Raw genomic sequence first — 20541 nt, 5'->3', positions numbered from 1 at the left:
ACTCCCCCTGCTTGTGATCCTGCTCTCACTGTGTCTCTTTCTGTCAAATAAATAAATAAAATCTTTAAAAAAAAATAAAAAATAAAAAATAAAAAAATAAAAATTAGGGCACAAAACAGCAGAGAAGCAAAAGGACTTTGACAAAATAACTTCTTTATGTTAAGAGGAAGTCTGATTTTGTTTTTAAGTGTTTGATACATCTGTAAGAAGAAAACATCATCACCCACAAGTATAACCATCAGAACTACTCAGTAAATACTAAGTAATACAGATATTTACACAAAATAGAATTCCCTGGATGTACTGAGATAAATTGAAAGTGAGGATCAAGTTCATATAGAAGCTTATTTACCAACAATTAATTTCCTAAACACCACGATAATGATAGTAGGAATTGTGGCTATTTGTTGACTATATAGTTATATCAGGCAATGTACACACATGGCTCATTTAGTCCATACCACAACCTCATGAAATAGGAATTATCACTCCCTTTCCATTGATAAGGAAATAGAAGCCCCAGGAGGTGTTGTGACTTTCCCAAGGTCATACAGACTAAAGGAGGTAGAGTAGAAATACAAATCCAAAATTTGTTCAAAAAGAGCACATACTTTTGCTCCCCAGATTCTGCTAACCTCATCAACATTTCTCCTTCCAAGCAACATCACTTGCCTCTGAGTGTAAGGTTTTTTTTTTTACCCAGTTACAGTTCATCCCTCTGGTCAACACAGACTTCTTCATTTTTACCCAGAATGGCTCCTTTGGCATCATCTTCCTTCCGCTGCCTGTCATTTCCTGGTTCCTCAGCAGAATCCTCTTCACTTCCCTCTTCTTCAACTCCCCAGATGTCATCTTCTCTTTCCTCCTCCTTTTCTTTTTTCTTCTTGGCTTCTCCTGCCTGTTTTCTTTTTCCATTTCTTCACGTAGTTCCCTCCATTGCTTCTCTTTGTACTGCTTAGAATGTAGAATTTCAAAATAATTTACAGATGGTATCAACAAAGTTAACCCACTTTAGAAATGTTGGGTGTCTTCCCACACTCTTAAAGATTTCTGGGATGGTGTTTGCTTACATACAAATTTTCAGTATGTGTGCGGTGGAGAGAACTCTGTGTGTGTGTAATTTGTTCATAAATATAACTTGTTCATATTCAACAATCATTTACTGAATGCCTACAGCATTGCTAAGCATAGTGCTAGACAATCTACACACGTTATCTCTATTCCTCACAACCATCTATGAGGTAAATGTTACTAGTCCCACTTCCTAGATAAGGGATCTGAGGTTTGGACTGATTAAATGACTTGCCCAAGCTGTATAGCTGGTGAGCGGTAGAACTAGAATTAGAAACCCAGGTTTTCTGGATCTGAGTCTGGTCCTGTTTCTGCTATATCCAGTAACACAATCTTTATGGAACTCTTTGAATTTGCTTTTGACCTGTGATCAGTACAAACTTGCAATAGGTCAGAAATGGGACTCCTTCTATGTTTGCTAATGTGTTCATCTGGGTCCCAGAATTTGACCCCTAGAGTCAACTTCATAGATTTTTCTACCCAAAGGGTCATTAAAGAAGGGATACAATCTAAATTCCTCTAGGGCTTTAATCTTCACCTAGTATACCTGAGCCAACTGGTCTTTTACCCAGTTTTGGGGGACAAAGCTAGACTGAGAACCTGCAAGCCCAGTAGGCTGGGGCCTTCTAGAATCCTGCTGGGAGCAAATGCTTGACATCTTGTTGTGTTTCCCACATTTATTAGAGAAAAAAACTTTCTCTTTCAATCAGGCCTTCATTTTCTTATGTCTGGAAAGCACTGGCTACAATTAAGATCTTTATTTCTCCACTTCCCCCTCACTGCTCTACTCGCTCATCGGCTTCCACCCTCCTTTCTTTACCAAAACTGCTCTTGCCAAAGGTAACCAGAGACCACCAACTCCACCAACTCCTCAGCTCCACCTGGACCTACAACAATCCATTGAGCCTATCTATTTTTCTTTTTTCTTTTTATTAACATATAATGTATAATTTGTTTCGGGAGTGCAGGTCTGTGATTCATCAGCCTTACAAAATTCACGGTGCTCACCATAGTACCTACCGTCCCCAGTGTCCATCGCCCAGCCATCCCATCCCTCCCACCTCACTCCACTCCAGCAACCCTGTTTGTTTCCTGAGATTAAGAGTCTCTTATGGTTTGTCTCCCTCTCTGGTTTCATCTTGTTTCATTTTTCCCTCCCTTCCCCTATGATCCTCTGTCTTGTTTCTCAAATTCCTCCAACACATCTGAGATCATATGATACTTGTCTTTCTCTGATTGACTTATTTCACTTAGCATAATACCCTCTAGTTCCATCCACGTTGTTGCAAATGGCAAGATTTCATTCTTTTTGATGGCTGCACAATATTCCATTGTGTGTGTATATATATATATATATATACAACATCTTCTTTATCCATTCATCTGTTGATAGACATCTAGGCTCTTTCCATAGTCTGGCTGTTGTGAACACTGCAGCTATAAACATTGGGGTGCATGTGCCCCTTCGGATCACCACATTTGTATCTTTGGGGTAAATACGCAGCAGTACAATTGCTGGGCCATAGGGTAGCTCTATTTTCAACTTTTTGAGGAACCTCCATACTGTCTTCCAGAGTGGCTGCACCAGCTTGCATTCCCACCAACAGTGTAGGAGGGTTCCAATTTCTCTGTATCCTCGCCAACATCTGTCATTTCCTGACTTGTTAATTTTAGCCATTCTGACTGGTGTGAGGTGGTATCTCATTGAGGTTTTGATTTGGATTTCCCTGATGCTGAGTGATGTTGAGCACTTTTTCATGTGTCTGTTGGCCATTTGGAGCCTATCTATTTTTCGTTAGACCTCAACCAGCTCATGTCCTCCCTTTTCTCCTTTCTTAATTTTTGTGTGATCACTCTCTTGCAAACATCCTCAATTCCCTTGCCCTCCCTTTATTAAGCAAACCCTCAACTCTGGTTAAATCCAACTCTCCATGCTTGCACCTAGGAAAAAATAGCTAGAGAAAACAATAAAACCAAACCTGTTGTTCTCATTTTAAACTCATTATGACTAAATTCAGGTGAGCCAGTAAGCCCACTGTATTTCTGTGGTTGATTCACTCTACTTCTCCTTGGATAACTATTTCTCATCTTCTTCTTCTCCTCAAACCTCCAACACATCTTTCTCAATCTCAGGTTAAGTTGTTAAATCTCACTTCCTATTTCACAATCAGAAGAAATTTTCCACATACTCTGTGGCAGCCATGCAGTTATGCCACATGGATTTTCCTTGAAGAAGAACCTGTCAGTCAGTGGTGAGGTGTGCAGTGAGCTGTTGGCTCGTAGCTGTAGAGCCTGGGGATCTACTGCAGCATTTGAACCTAGGACATGCTATTCCAAAGCAGCCCCCAGACAGTGGCTGAGCATGGAGGGGGTGCTAGGGTCTGGCCATCCCTAACAGAGAACCCCTCTATAGGCAGTCTTTCCACTGGAGCCCTGTTGGGTAGGTGAGACTTTCTCAGAGCTGTGCTGCCCTCACAGCAATTCTTACCCAATCCTTCTTTTGCAGGTGTCAGACTTTTCTACCTATTTCTGTACCCTCTGCCCTTCATCTCTCCCCAACATTATTCCCAATAAATATCCTACATTTCTAGCTCCATCTTGGTGTCTGCTTCCCAGAGAATTCAACTGATGAAAACCCCTCACTACCATATCTACCCACCCACCTGTTTTTACTCTCATGTTTTCATTCTTTACATCTGCAATTATGGATGAAATATCCATACTCCTATGGAAAGCCAACTCATCTTCCTGGGCACTAGATCTCATCCACTCTCATATTCTCAAGGATGTTGCTCCAGAAATTCTCTGTATCTCCTATATTGATTTCTCTCTTTATTGGATCATACCCACTAGCATACATGTAGGCAGGAGGATCTCTCTCTCTCTCTATATATATATATATTAAAAAAAAATCTTGACCAACATTTTCTACTACCTACCACCCCGTTTTCTCTACCATTTTTACAGTAAAATTCTCAAAAGACTAGTCTATACTTGGAGTCTCTAGTTGTTCTTCCTTTCTTTCTTGAACCCATTTTTTCCCCTATATCTCTCCATTGAAACTGTTCTTGTCAGAGTCACATGAACTCCATGTCCTAAAAACACTGGTCTATTCTCAGGCTTCATCTTTCTTGACCTTTTGACACCAGCGATCATTCCTTCTCCCCTTAAAATATTAGACTTGATCTATAGGATACAACTCTTTCTTGGTTCTTTTCCTACCTTGCTTGCTACTCTTTCTGTCTTGTTTGCTTGTTCCACTTTATCTTCTTGATCTCTAAATATTGAGGTACCCCAAAACTTATCCTTGAATCTCCTTTACTCATTCCTTAGGGGATTTTACCCAGCTTCATGGGGGTTTTCAGTATTACCTGTAGGCTGATTATGATTCCTGAATTTATATCTCTTAACCAGACTCATACTCAATTGCCTCTTTGACATTTGGATTTCTAATAATCATATGTGACTTAACATTTAACAATTATGGTCTTTTATTTCTGTCCCCATCCCCACCCCCAAATATGCTCCTTCTTTGTTCTCTATCTCAGTAACTTCATCCTCTAGTCACTTGAGTAAAAAACCTTGGAGCCACCCTTGTTTACTCTTACTCATATTCCATATCTAATCCATCACTCCTGTGAGTTTTGCCTTCAAAATGGATCTGAGCTTTTCTTTTTACCTCCACCACTATCACCTGCTTCTGCCTTTGTTCTACTAGTCTTTTTTTATTCCTATCATCTTTTACAACATAGCAGCCAGAGTAATATTTTAAACTGTCAGCCAGTTCATATCACTCCTTTGCTAAACATGTTTCCAGTGGTTCCCCACTTTACTCAGGGATATGGACCTAACTACTCTCATTCTCTCTCACTCAGGTCTAATCACGCTGGGCTTCTTACTCCTGAGTAAGCAAGTTATGCTTCTACTTGGGTGACTTCGCATTTGCTATTCTTTCTCCCTGGGTTTTCTTCCCCAGATACCTGCTTGGCTTGCTCCTTCCTCCAAGTCTCATAGATGTTGTTTACTCAATGAAGCCTCTCCTGACCACCCCTATAATAAAAGAGCAAAAACCTCATGATCATAGCCTTCTCTATTGCTTTATTGTTCTCCATAGCTTATCTCACACATATGGTATTGACTTATTTATATGTTTCTTGTTAGTCTTTCCTAACTGAGTGTAATCCCCATGAGGACAGAAACTTCTATTTTATTTCACTGATAGATCTTCAGGACCTATAACAGTGCATTCAATAAATATTTATTGAGTGAATGTATGGTTTAATAACAATGGGTACCATACATTGAGCACTTACTGTATGCCAGGAACTTATAAGAGAGTTGCTATCATCATTCTCAAATTATAGATGAGTAAACTGAAGATCAGAAAGGTTAAATAACTTGCACAAAGTCATACAGCTAGTAAGTGATGGAGGCTGGATTTGAACCTCAGCAATCTAACTCTAAAATTCATGCTCTTGCTCTTACTGAAACTGGAATTCACTATAGATCATATAACTGTGTAGCAATCATTCTTTAAAAGATATATATTTAGCAATATCATTTTTAATCTTCGGTAATGTTTCATGTCAGACAGCAACTTTTCTGATGTAGTATATAAATAAGCACTGAATTCCCTTGATCTGTAAATTTGGCTGGGTTAGAGTTAGTTTCCTTTTATTTTTCAATAAAGAATTTTTTTCTCTAAAAAAATTAAAATAAAATAAAATTCATGCTCTTTTTTTTAAAGCATTTTATTTATTTATTTTTAAAGATTTTATTTATTTATTTGACAGAGAGACAGCGAGAGAGGGAACACAAGCAGAGGGAGTAGGAAAGGGAGAAGCAGGCTTCCCGCAGAGCAGGAAGCCCGATGCGGGGCTTGATCCCAGGACCCTGGGATCATGACCTGAGCCGAAGGCAGATGCTTAACGACTGAGCCACCCAGGTGCCCCAATAAAATTCATGCTCTTAACCAATATGTAATATTGCCTCAACAAAACAGTTTTAGATGATAACCCCAAAGTAAAAACAAAACAAAACCAGACTAAAAAGTGTAAAAAGGCTTCATAGATTTTTATTTTTCCATGATGACTACTTCAATGCTTCTTTGGAAATAATAAGTACAAAAGTCTCTCAAAAAGGTTTTTTTGGGTGCTTGTGCTTTGCTGGTATTCTAAGCATGAGCTTAATCTGCCTACTGGGTAATCAGACCTGTCACTGGCCACAAACCTGCTTGAATGGACCTTCCTACAGAACCAGGTAGTCATGAAGCCATTGTCCCAATTATTACTCCACCCATAAAACAGTTCTAGGAGAGCAGGAAAGCTGGTGAACACCACTAACACCTTCCTTCTTTCTCCAAGGCATGCTTAGATATAGGCTCAGCAGCCGCCTTCTAGATCACCACACTGTGAGCAGGGAGCATGACACAGAAGGAGTGTGACTTCTAATTCACCAAGTTTAAGGCTGGGCATGACCTTGGGCAGTTTATATATACTTTCTGAATCTCAGTTCCCAGATCCAAAAAATGGGAATAATATCTGTCTTGTTAGGTGATTTTGAGGGCTAAGTGGGATAACTTTTGGAAAGTGCTCAAGTACAAAGTTGTTATATATATGGCATATACATAAGTCCAATGAATGTGAGTTCTTTCCTCCCCCCTCCTCTCAGGAAAATGTGACCAGCAAATGAGATAATGACTATTAGGCTGCTTTTGCAAATGTAAAGAACACTGCACAACTGAGGAGTCAGACATCTGGAATTCAGGGTGGGGGAATACCTTACTTTTCTTATTTCAGGTCTTATTTCCAGTTTCTTCAGCAAACTCTTCATCATTTGTAAGAAGGCAATTGTCAAAGATGCTACCTGATTTTACCTGTTGAAATGAGAACAGTGGGATTAGAATGAGGTTGAAGGGCTTAAAAATTCATTTGCTAAGTGCAAATTCAAAGGCCATGGGCCCAGAGATTTTAATCAATAATTGAGGCAGAATGGGGGAATACAAAGGTGATTAATAATATAGAGGGTCCAAAATGTTGTACCACCTTAGCTGATCCACTCTAGAAGGAAGTTAATTTACTAGTTCCCAAGATTTGTGTTCCTCAAACCTCTGACCACTATTATGAAGAGATTTTCATCACTTTACTAGGCTCCAAATTGCTGCCCAGTGGCTCTTGCCCCAGCTCATACTGATGGGACCCACCTTTGATGCCACTTGGAGATGCCCTTTTAAAGATTCTCTCTTTAATGTAATCAGAAAAATGAAGAGAACAAAAGAAAAAGGTTTGACAAGAAGTATGAGCAGAATTTAGATTCTCTACCATATGTCTCTGTTTTCTTAAAATAATATATTTAGTATTTACAATTAAAGGAAAAGATGAACTAAGTCAATGGCATATATATAAGTCCAGTGTGTGTTAATTTAATGATAAAGGAACAGAATACAGTGAGCATGAGTCATCGAGTCAGACAGACCGGCTCAACCACATACTAGCTGTATGACTTTGGGCAAATTACTCAACTCCCCTGAGCCTCTTCCCTCATAAGTAAAATATTGAGAATAACTCCCTTGCAGTGTTGTCATAAGAATTAGAAATAATATATGTAAAACACAGTGTCTGGCAGATAATAGTCACTCAGTAGATGGCAATAATTATCATAACTTTTCAATATCTGGATCTGTTTCAGAAGGAGCAAAAAGAGGGTCATTCTGTATTTCTTTGCTTTAGCAGTATGTTAGTTAATTGTGTGGGAGCAGTTGTGTGACCCAAAGAAAGTTTGCAACATGAGTTATCATGTGTCCCTCCTCCAAGGTTTGAAAAAAGTTTTGTTTTGTTTTGTTTTGATGAGAAGACTTTTATTTGGCTTATATCATCCCACCAACCCTGCCTCCAACAGAATAAATGACAAAATAGCTGCTTTGAATAGAGATTGTTATTTGCTCTGAGCCATTTTTTAGCTGGTTTTAATAATTCCTTGTACAACTTTAAGAGATTTTTTTACCTTTGTGATTTTTTTTTTCTCTTTTGAGTTATCAGCAGTCTTGGTTAGAGAACAGCTCATTTATTGGCTCTTCCATTTTCCTTACTCCCACAAAAAATATTTCTAATCTTCCCTGTTCTCTTCAGTGCCCCTTTATTCCCATCCCCCTCACACTAAACTCATGGTTCTGCATTCAATTAAAAATCAGGACACAAGGGCCAGTTTTGCTTCCTAAAACTTGCTAGTGGAATGATCTTGGTCTACATACATCCTCTCTGTGCCTCCATGTTTTCATCTGACAAATGGAAGAAACTAGACCTTACCTGCTTTCTTCATACAGCTCTTAGAAGAAAACAATGCACAAGAAAGCACCTGGTTAGACTGTAAAGCCTGAAAAGTTAGCTCACTGCAAGTTACCTGTTTCCTGTGCTATATCCCACTGGAATCATAAAATGGAAAGAGTGTAGGTTTGGGCACTTTACTGGCTATCGCATCTTGACAAGTCAAGTCACCTCTCTGAGCTCTCTTCCTCCTCATCAGTAAAAGGGAGATGGTAAGTAGTCCTCCAGCCTCACAGACCATACGACTTAAGGGATATCAATGTGTTTGCCTTGTGGCTTAGCTATACCATTGCCTTTTGTGTCATTATTCCTTCAAAGATCATAGGAGGTCCCAAAAGTAAGAGAAAGAATTTTCTTTTTTTTTTTTTTAAGACTTTATTTATTTATTTGAGAGAGAGTGTGAGATCACAAGTGTGTGTGGGGGGGGAGGGGAAGATGGAGAAGCAGACTCCCCGCTAAGCAGGAAGCCCAATGTGGGGCTCAAGCCCAGGACCCTGGGATCATGACCCGAACAGAAGGCAGACGCTTAACTGACTGAGCCACCCTGGCACCCAAGAGAAAGAATTTTCTTTCTTTGTGGCCATCTTTTCCCAGCCTCTGCCTGATGAAACAATGCAACTACTTCTGCTTAAAAACAACAACAACAACAAAAGCAAGGGGATTGTGTATCGAGGAGTCAGAACAAAGGGTGAAAGGGTCAGGGACCAGGCAGGAAAGTTGACCAGCTTTCTAGGCTAGGTCCCACCAGGAGGACAACTGGGCTCACAGAGCCTCTGAAGGCTGGAAACCCCAGCTGGGCCAGGACAGGTGAGGGAATTCCCACCTATCTCCATGCTGAGAGTCACTAGGCTTTTCCAATAAGGTGCAGGGACCCAGTGGTAAACTGGATGTGTCCAGTTGGTTAAGTGTGTCGGGTGAAGTAAGACCTGGGAGTGTCAGACCCGATTAGAACCTAGAAGGAAAGGATGCCTGCAAGGATAATGTGAGCATGATGCAGAACTTTGTCACAAGAAAAACGACAATCTAAAGAGATAATGCTGGAGTTTTAGAAATGTAGTCTCTCAGGCTTTATCCCAGACATGCTGGATCAGAATCTGCATTTTAATAAGATCCTCCAGTGATTCATATGCACATTAAAGTGTGAGAAGCATTCCTTCAGCATGGTTTAAATTCTCAGACAGAAGGTTTGCCTGCTTGGAGAGGTTGATACAGCTCAAAACAATTAGTGCCAAATCATTTTAAAATTTTGTACAAAATTTTTAACAAAGATACAGTTTTAAATGTATACCTTAATGTTTTCAGTGAAAAAAACTACAATGCATTTTAAGGAAACAATCAGATTAGGCATATTAACATGACCACATATTTACACAAGATATAGAAAGTTCCTATTATTTATTAAAAAGAGACAACTGAAAAAAGAGATAACAATGGGAACTTGCGCAAACTGTATCCACATTCTTCAGATAGGAAAGGAAGGAAAGGACATGTCTTCCTTGCTTCCTTCCTTCCTTCCCTTCCTCCCTCCCCTCCTTCTTTCCTGAACCCCTGCTGTGCATGTGGCAATTTATATCCCTGCACTCCTATGCTGGTCTCACTGAGCCAGGAAACCAAGAAAGTGGAAATAAATAAAGTGGAAAATAAATAAACCAAGAAAACTTCATATAGTGGGTGTCTGTCCAAGAGCCCTTTGGCAGCCCTGTACTATAGACAGACTTCCCTGGCTGGTCAGATTCAGATTTCCCTGGCTATGGAACCTTCCAGGATACACTCAAAGACAAGTTTCTAGAGGCTCTATTGTATAGTAGTAAATAAAGGCTGACAGACCTTTGTTTGATTCCTGTCTCTACCATGCGCTAGCTGTGTGCTTTTGGGTGCATCGCTTGATGTTCCTGAGTCTCAATTCTGTCAAATGTAAAATGGGATAATAAGAGACAATAGTGCTTATTTTACAGAGTTATGAGAATTAAGGGAGGTAACATAGGTAAAGCATTGATCCCAGGCCTGTGTTTAACAAAAGTGAATTCCCTTACTCTCCAAGGGAATTCCAAGACTATGTAGATTGCAGGGGTTTTGTTTTTGTTTGTTTTTTGTATAGATTGTAGTCTTTCAGAGGCCTCCTGGGCTAAGGCCTTCATTCTAGGGCCAGCACTTGAGGTGCTCTCTTCTCCCCTGAGTTGGGAAAGAGTCCTTCCCATCTTCAATAACAGGTCTCAGGGGAGAGAGACAGAGAGAGAACAACTCCATGAAGGCCTGAGTATCTGAGCCCTCCTCTTTCCCTTCCAACCAGAGCCAGGAAAGATGATTGAAAGAGAGAGAAAGGCTAGGTCAAGAATTGCCATCACGGGGCCCCTGGGCGGCTCAGTCAGTTGAGCATCTGACTCTTGATTTTGGCTCAGGTCATGATCTCAGGGTCATGAGATGGAGCCCTGCTTCAGGCTCCACACTCAGCAGGGAGTCTGTTTGAGATTCTCACCCACCCTCTCCCTCTGCCCCTCCCTGTACTCTCTCTCACTCTCTCTCTCTCTCTCTCTCTCAAATAAATCAATAAATCTTAAAAAAAAATTTTTTTTTAAAGAATTGCCATCATGGCTTGGTCAATCACATCTGACATCTGTCTGGGTATTTTATTTATTTTTTATTTATTTAAAGATTTTATTTATTTTAGAGAGAGAGAGCAGCAGGAGGGACAGAGAGAGAAAATCCTGAAGCAGACTCCCCACTGAGTGGGGAGCCTGAGCCGGGCTCCATTCCAGGACCTGGAGATCATGACCTGAGCCAAAAACAAGAGTCAGCTGCCTAACCAACTGAGCCACCCAGGTGCCCCTGGGGATTTTAATATTTCAAAATTTTACCACATCTCTGATGATTCCCTTTGCCCAAAATCAGCCCCAAGAATCATGCAGGACCAGCAAGGCAATATAAAGTACTGGAAGGCAATATAAAGTACTGGAAGCCTGAATCTGGCCTCAGAAAGACCTACATTCAAATCTCAGCTTTTTGTTTCACCAAATGTGTCTTTGAGCAAATTATTTATCTTTTCTGAACCTCAGTTTTCACATTTAGAAATAGGAGATTTCATAGTGAGAATCAGGTAGTATTTGCAAAGTCTCTAATATGGTACTTGGTACATGGTAGGGACTCAGTACATTTTAGCTATTGTTGTTATCAGGACAAATATAATTAGTCCCATTTTAAAGATGAGCAGTTTGAGGCGTAGAAATATCAAGACTCATTCAAGTCTTGTGATTTCTAGCCTGCAGCTCCACTTTTTGAAAACTTTAGAGGGACTGTTGATTAATGGCTCTGAGCCCAGAGAACTTTACCTGCCAAAGGTCCAGGCCAAGAACTCTGATGTTCTAATAGTGACAAATGGTGGGGTCAGGCTTACATTTAGGTTTGTCTATTTCTGGATGAATCCACTCCCCCTGGTAATTGGGATTGTCAATGATCTGAGGTTTCCATTGTCCCTAAACAAAGAACCAAAGAGTGAACATGGCATCGGTATTTTCCCATAAGACTAATCAATTTATAAAGACAGTTGTATACCAGAGCAGGATTCCTGTAGTTTCTTTCTCTTTTTTTGAGCTAATGCATGAGACTCCTCCAAGTTCTCCTTTCTGCCTAGAGGGAGCTGAACAAGGTGACAGAAACCCATTCTGAGCCTAGTCCCATCTCTGTGCCTAAGTTCTTCATGAAATTAAGAAAATGTAGCTTTACAGGGAACACCATTTAAGGACTTTGGGACTTGGGGCCATTTTCTTCCTGATATGTAACACAGGAAACTGTGGCCAAATAAAATCATGCTGGTGTCAGTTTTATCTCTGGACCATTTGATAGCTGATTTCTTTAGTTTCTTCTCACTTCTGATAGGAGGTCAGGAGTTAGCCCTTGAAGAGAAGTCCCCCATCCCCACCCCTGACACCTTTGGTTCATTCATGTCCCACTTTTCCCTTTCAGGATCAGTGCTGAGATTTCTGGTTCCTGACCCCAGACCCATTTCCTGTTTTGACCATGTTCCTTTAGCTGCTTTCTACCACTCTGGACAAACCCGTTGTCTAGCGCTTCCTGGACCTCCCCCTTCCAGCATTGACCTTTACCAGACCACCCTGTCCCAGGGAGGCACAGCCCTGAGAGCAGGGCCCAGATGAGGCTGCAGTCTTATGGGCAGTGGGTGGTGGGGTGTGGTGAGAGAAGACCACAGGATCTCAGAGTTTCTTTTCTATTAATTAAACCTTACATCTCTTCTGTCTTATTTCTTATACCCATTGTAAGGAGAGGCGCCCTCACCTTATACTTCAGGTTTGGTATCAGAGGTCCTTCCTACTCCCCATCCATTCCCTCATTCCAATCGTCTGGCTTCTTGACATTTCTGTCTGGGATGTATTCAAAGTCCTCCCAGTCCTAAAACAAAATGTTCCTCCTTGAGGACAGGTGAGTGGGCTGGGATGAAACTGGGATCCATATAGTCAGGCTAGACCTGGCTCCTTAACCCTGCCACCCTCCTGTCCTTACCCCTATGAAAGCCCAGCTCAAGATTCTGTAAACAAACCCAATACAGGAGAGAAAAAGCCTTCTGAGAGAAAAAGATTCTGAATCCCAGGAGGATTCTCAATCCCTGGATTGTCCTATCCATAGCTATATCTAGTAGAGCTTCCCAGTGAATGATAATAAATCAGTGAATATACTCCACACACTCCCCATATCAATAACTCTGGAATCAGAGATTCAGGTTCAAATGCTGGTGCTAATGTATATGTACTTGGCAAGTCACTTCATTTTCTAAGTGTCAGTTTCCTTATTCAGAGCACACTGTTCACAGAGGCTGACGGAAGGATCAATAATGTCTCAACAAATGTGACTTACTTTCCTCTTTCCTCCACACCTCTTTGGATACCAATATTTAGCTGGACACCTCCTTGAGGGATTAATGCCCCAGTTTCTGCTTCTATTCCCCAGACTTTTTTTCCCAGCCCCATAGCTGACCTCTCCACCTGCTTCCCCGACAAACACTGTCTGATCTCAGGCTTCTTATCTTTAGGATCCTCTATTTGCAGACATTCATCCCATTTCCTTGGTTTCCAGGCACAGAGGCCTTTTATCTTCCTGGGAGGTAGGAAGTCCCAGTCATCCTCCAGAACCCCAGCTGCCACTTGCTAGTTGTTGATTTTGACCTCATAAGTAGCATTGGGGCAAATGATCAGAGTGTATAGGTAAATGTCTTTATTGATCTAGAAAGGGGATGGGGAATATTTCAGCCCATATTGGACATCTTTGGACCTCAAGCATTAAATGCACCACTGAAAACAGTTCCTGAATGCCACCCCCCACATATATACAAACATACTTCACCACATCCCTCATCCCATTTCAGTGGTTAACCCCAATAGAGACTCTGGATCTCATTCTCCTAAGTACACACTCCTTTGGTTTCTCCTAGCCCCTACCCTTCTTCCATCACGGCTCTGTTCATTCTCTGATCTTGTCTGTTTTTCTGTCTCTCCCCCTAGATTGTAAGCTTCTCGACTGGAGAGGTCATGTCTGACTCATTTGTTGTGTCTGCAGCTTCCAGCACAAGGCCTACCCCAGAGGAGGACCTCAGGGAGCCCCTGCATGTACAGTCCTGCTAACAAAGGCCTTGAGCCTGAACACAAGTTCTCTAATGACGCAAGTCCTACGGGCTTTTCTAGACTCAGTTCCTGCTCCTCTCTGGCACTCTAGTTGTGCCAAATTTCTTGCAAATTTCTCAAGTCTTCTTGACTTTTTTCATGTGATTACCTCTTCCAGGAATTAAATCCTCCCTAAAATTGTCACTCTTTCACAAAACCAATTCATGCTCATCTTTCAAAACTCAGCACAGGGAAATCCTCTAAAAAGCATTTCCTGAGTCTCCAGGTTATGTAGGGGGCTTCTTCTGTGCTTCCCCAGACCCTCAGCATACTAAGCAGTCCTGTCCTTTTTTTGATTTGTACCTTCACTGGACTGTGAGTTCTGTGAGGTCAGGGGCCATGTCTGGCTCACTCTATCCCTAGCCCAAGGCCCAACACAAAGTTGGCATTGGTGAATGCCTGTTGAGTTGTTAATAAAATCCAGCTACTATTCTCCAACCAACCTAGATCTCTCTAACTGGATGTTACTAAGATATACCCATCACCCATATTTAAGCTCAGCACTCCCCATCTCCCCCATCCCTTCAATATCTAGTAGTGGGCAAATAGACCATGCCAAACATTCTTCCAAGGGGGAACCTTATCTGACTTCCTAGGCTTTTAGAAACTGCTCCTATGTGAACTTCTATAATTTATAGCACTTCTCTATATCTATTTTTTTTTAAGATTTTATTTATTTATTTGACAGAGCGAGAGAGACAGCGAGAGAGGGAACACAAGCAGAGGGAGTGGGAGAGGGAGAAGCAAGCTTCCTGCCGAGCAGGGAGCCTGATGTGGGGCTTGATCCTAGGACCCTGGGATCATGACTTGAGCCGAAGGCAGACGCTTAACCGACTGAGCCACCCAGGCGCCCCTCTATATCTATTTTCTGATGGTATTTAATTTATAGGGTTCTTGTAAGGATCAAGTGAGACAACATACATAAAATGCTTATCCTTCTCCCCCAGGCTGAGGACCAACCCACATACTCACCCTGCATTTGATGGTCTTTTTGTTCTCATGGTATTTCCCTTGGTAGCAAAAGATGACCTGTATTTTGTTGTTGCCAAAGCCACAGATGTCAGGGCCTAGAAATTAAATCCTAATGCGTGATTTTATATCATTTTTAGGCAGTTTGCCTGGTCTGAGGCTAAGACAGACATAGCCTATGTATTAATCAGGGTCCCAGCAAGAAATAAATAGCACACTCTAATTTAGGATTCCTTGAGGGGAATTTAATAAAGGAACTATTTACAAAGAAGGGGGCAGGACATTGAGAAGACATAGGAATAGTACTGTGCTGTCAGCTAGCAACAGTAGGGCTATTCCTACCCCTATCCTTGCAAGGAGCAAGAGTAGTTACCAGAGCCTGGAAGAAAAAAAGTCCCATGGGGAGGATGGCCAGGAGGGAGGCTGTGCCTTTCAGTTGAGAGACACAGCTTTCTTGCCTCCCTCTGATCTCCTGCCAAGGCTTCCATTGACCAAACCCAATCAGAAAGCCCCTCCTGTGCCAGGTACCTTATATCAAATCATTTTAGTTCTCACGACAAGCAGCTGTTATTATCTCCACCTTTAGCTGGGAAAGTTGTGGCTCAGAAAAGTTAAGCAATTCACCCAAGGTCAAAGTGCTAATAAGTAGCATTGCTGGGATTCAGCCCAAGCCAACCGAGAAACAGAGCCTGGGGTTCTTTCTGCTTTGTGAAAACTTCAGAGGCAATTGTTGATCAGTGGCTCTGAGCCTAGAGAGCTTAATGTGACAAAGGTCCGAGAATAGGTTTTAACCTAGTTTTTCAACCTCATTCCCCATGTTATTGCTCTCTGACTATCCTCACACACACACACACACACACACACACACACACACACACACACACACACACGGTGCTCTAGCCATACTGGTCTCATCATTTTTCTACTTGCATTTCTATTTCATGTGTCTGAAGTTTTGCACAGCTTCCTCTGTCTTCATTATATTCCCTCCACCTCCTTCTCTGCCTATTAAAATCTAACTCATTCTTCAAAGAACAATTAATAGCCCCTCCAAAAAGCCCCCAGTTGGACTGAGTCATGCATCTTTTGTGGTCTCATAGCTCCTCACCAATATCTTTTTTAAAGTATGTCTTTCATTCTGCCTTTTAAAAAACAATTCACATTGCCTGTGTCCCCACCAAATAGAAGGCAAAAGTGTAGAATAGAAAAAAGCACAGGCTTTAAGCCAAATGGACTGGGTTCAAATTCTGGCTTCCCACTTATTCACCTTGGGCAAATTTCTTGCCTTTGTTTCTTCATCTGTAAAATGGACCTGATAACAGCTGAAAATGGTTTGATTGTTTGGCCATTGAAAAAATAATATTCATATGAAAAAAATCACATTTGAAAATTTATTTTCAATTTCCCTATACAACCATCTCGCACATACACACATATAAACTCCTTGTGATGAGGGTGGATTCTGAAGAGAATAGAGATGGGCAATGATATAGCACTCTGGGGGCATTTAGGCATTTAGGCCCCCAGAGTGCTATATCATTCTATGCATGGACAAGATTGAAAGATGAGAGAGAAAGAGTTGGGAGGAGGGGGTGCAGACAGAAAAAGGGAAAGAGGCTGAAGAGGAAGATTTTGGTAAGGGCTTGAAGCAAGAGATCTGAAACTCCTTAGGAAAAGAAAGAAATGTTTAAGGAGAATTTTAAGGAAATTTTGCTGTAACAAAATGTGGTGCAACACTTTCCTCTGACTTTGTATAAAAACATTCAGTAAAATTCACATTCTTCATCAGTGCTTTGGGAGATGGGTTAGTTTTTGTTGTTTGTTGGTTTTTTAAATCTCAACCACCATTCAAGGTTGGAGCGAAGTAAGACCTAGACTGCCCCAAGGAGGCCTAGTGACATAGTGAGGTTAGAGATGCAATACTCTGGACTCATTATAAATGCTAGATAAAGGTGATTTCCCTGACCTTCTGTGCCTTCCCTCATCAAGGGCTGGAACCTCCTTCAGAGCACAAAGCCTACTGTAGTAGGTACATTCTGAGAGTGTCTACACAGTTTATGGTTCCTTTCTCCCTTTTTGAGAACTGGGGAATGTCTCTCTGTACTACAGCCTAGTTAATGCCATGTGGCTCTCTACCTCTTTGGTTTACTTACACTAACACTTAGGTTTAAAGTGCTTTATTTTCAGGTTGTTGAAGAATTTTACTGCATAGGAAGGTGAATTAGAAATTTCCTGTTTCGGGTCAATCTGAGTCTCTTCAACAATTACAGTGGCTCTCATTAAGACCTCATGGGGCTTATACTGACTGCTATCAGAAAGCTTATAAACATGATGTAATACTCGGATTCTGAATGCACATCCTCCTGGTTCAGGGTGTCAGGAAAGAGTTTCACGTACCTGCCACCACAATCGATGCCTTGCTCATGTTTTACTGAAAACTGAACCACCAAGGTGTTATTCTCATGCTGAATGGCTTAAACCTGGATGAAAGGGCACAAAACTTGGCATTTTCACTGGTCTGGAGACCTGGGAGCAGAGAACACAGAATCTTTAGGCTTAAATACTCAAAGAACAGCCAGAGAGACCCAGTACTCGGTCTCACCAATCTTCGGTACTTTCTTACACACCTACTATGCGCCAGGTGCTATGCTGGACACATTACCTTATTCAAGCCTCAGAGGAACTCTGCAAAATGGGTATTATCTCTACAAATTAGGAGTCTGAGTTATAGGGAGGTGGAGTGACATGCCTAGGCCCACATGGCAAATAAGGAACTAAACTGGGATTTTAATCCATGTTTCTCCCCCTTATACCATTCTGCCTTCAATTTTCAAGATAGTTAAATACTGTTCTGCAGCTTTACAAAACAAGGCCCTGTTTATCCCGAGACTCACAGAACATTTCTAGTCTAAGTACATTATCTTATAGATGAGGGAACTAAGCCCCAGAGAAGGAAAATTATCCAAGATCACATTGTCACAAATGGCAGACACAGAAGCCAAGTCTCCTGACTTCCAAGTCAGCGGTCTTTCCGTTATTCCATGCTGCATGCTGCTATCCACCTTACTGGTTTGACTTTGTCTGTCACTTTAACTCTCTGACCCTCAGTTGCCTCATCAGAAAATGTGGATAATTATTCCTACCTCATAGGGATCCCATGAAAGTCAAATGGGTAAGAGCTGTGAGAAGCACTTTGTAAACTGCTAACATAAAATGCAAAGGGCTATCATTATTCATGCTTAGAGAGGATCCTTCTTCCATGATTCCATAGCTCTCTGTACTTCCCTGGGTCACACTAGGTTGCAAGGAGGTTTATTTCAGACTCTTTGAATAGTTTTTAAGCTTCTGAAGAGCAGGGGCATCTTTATGTTCCTAGCATCTAGGCCAAGGCCTGGCATAGAAGTGTTCAATAAATAAGTGTTAAATTGCATAGAAGAAGCACAGCTCCTGATTCAGCTGTCTCTGAAGTGCTTACTGCACACCAGTGCTAAGTGCTAAGCACTTTCATGTCTGTTATTGCATTAGGAACTGTCTGTAGTTTAAAGAGTATGCTTACTTCCCCGAAGACCTCACGTGAGGCTAGAGTAGCCAGGGAAGACTTCAGGGAAAGGGCGTGGGCCCAAGTAAAAGAACACTGAACCCATAAGCAGAAGACCATGAGCAGAATCTCGGCTCTACCAGATCCTGCTATGTAGTCCAACACAATCCCCCCCATTACCGAGCCTCATTTGTACCCAAGAGCCCTTCTAGACAACCAAGGGGAACCTAATGAACTTGAGCGGGATGAGACATGAGGAGCAACACACAAGAAATCAAATTGAGGGGAAATGGGTGGCTATGCAGACTACCCCCAGAGCCACCAAGAAGCTGACATCCCACGAGTCACCCCGTCTGCAATTCTCTCTCCTTTGGAAACAATTTTCCAGAGTGGATTTAAATGAGATTTTAAATGCTCAAGCCAGTTTGTAATTCTGTCCTTCAATAAACATGAAAATGAGATTCATAACAGTAGCCAGGAGAGAGAAGATGGGAAGTTACTCCTGGGGACAATCAATGGATTCTATTTATAGGATAAAAGCTTTCTCAGACAAAAAATAAAAAATAAAACCTTGCCTGTAGACCTTGTCCTCAGAGCTCCCCCTTCCCTCATTATATTATTTGGCTCTTCTAGCAGCCCTGTCTGATGAGCATGGCAGTTGATGATTATCATCTCTATCTAATATCAAGGCTCAGAGAAGTGAAAAGACTTGCCCAAATTATGCAGCTAGTGAGTCATGGGAGTTAGCCTTAGGTCTGTCTGCTCCACTCTCCTTTGTATCAAGCTGCTCTAGGGGACAGCAACATTTGGAGGTTATACAGTGCTTTTCCCTGTTTCAAGTACAGTGTTATATAAAAAATCCCAGGGTGGGGGAAAAGCAGGCTAGTCCAGCAGTAATGAACACAGTCCTGGAGTCAGACCTAGAATCCAATCTCAGCTCTGCCTCTCACTAGCTGTGTATATAGCTTTGGGCAAATTACCCATCCTTTCTGGGGCCCCTCTGCAAAACTGGGAACATAACAGTAACCATCTCATGAAGTTGTTAGGAAGATTAATGGGGATAATGGGTCTAAGAGTTTAGTTTTGAATACCTGTTATTTAAAGATTTTATTTATTTACTTGAGAGAGAGAGCACAAGCAGGGGGAGTGGCAGGAAGAGGGAGAAGCAGGCTCTCTGCTGAGCAGGACCCTGGGATCGTGACCTCAGCCAAAGGTGAACGCTTAACCAACTGAGCCACCTAGGTGCCCCTGAATACCTGTTATTTAATAATGGACATTATTATTTTTGTGGACAGTTCATTCTTTTCCATCTACTACTTTTTTTTTATTCTAGTGAAGAGAAATGAATTGATAACATGTGTAAAAACAATTGTATAAAAGTCAGAACTTTTTTCCAGTCAATTAGTATATTGCTGAATTCCAGCATTTACCTTTATCCTTTCCTTTGTCTCCATAAAATTTTCCTGTGGTAAACTGAAATTACCATAATCCAGCATAAGTTTAGATTCCACCCGTCACTTTTTCCATCCATCCATGGGGTAAAGAAGAATTAAGGAACATATAGAATGATTTGTGTTTTCTTTCTTTTTTTTTTTTTTTAAAGATTTTATTTATTTATTTGACAGAGAGAGACACAGTGAGAGAGGGAACACAAGCAGGGGGAGTGGGAGAGGGAGAAGTAGGCTTCCCGCTGAGCAGGGAGCCCGATGCGGGGCTCGATCCCAGGACCCTGGGATCATGACTTGAGCCGAAGGCAGACGCTTAACGACTGAGCCACCCAGGCGCCCCTGATTTGTGTTTTCTTAAAAACAGTAAGATGCAGCTAAGGCTGACCAAGCCTGCAGGAACAGTAAGGGAATATCATGGGATAACTCTGATATTTCTGAAATCCCGTTCACTATTTGATGCCTAAACTCTACCATTTGTGCCCTACCATGTGGAGAGGCTTGACTACCAAATATTTGAGCCACTT

The 20541-nt window shown here is 41.5% G+C and overlaps 1 pseudogene; it reads right to left on the bottom strand.

The window, feature by feature from the left end:
• Positions 1-495: 495 nt before the first annotated feature.
• Positions 496-20104, bottom strand: LOC118545856 (calreticulin-like; annotated as a pseudogene).
• Between the last annotated feature and the right edge of the window lie 437 nt (positions 20105-20541).

Source organism: Halichoerus grypus, chromosome 5, assembly GCF_964656455.1.
Source record: "Halichoerus grypus chromosome 5, mHalGry1.hap1.1, whole genome shotgun sequence".
Taxonomy (NCBI): Eukaryota; Metazoa; Chordata; class Mammalia; order Carnivora; family Phocidae; genus Halichoerus; species Halichoerus grypus.
This window is presented reverse-complemented; position numbering and strand designations above follow the sequence as displayed.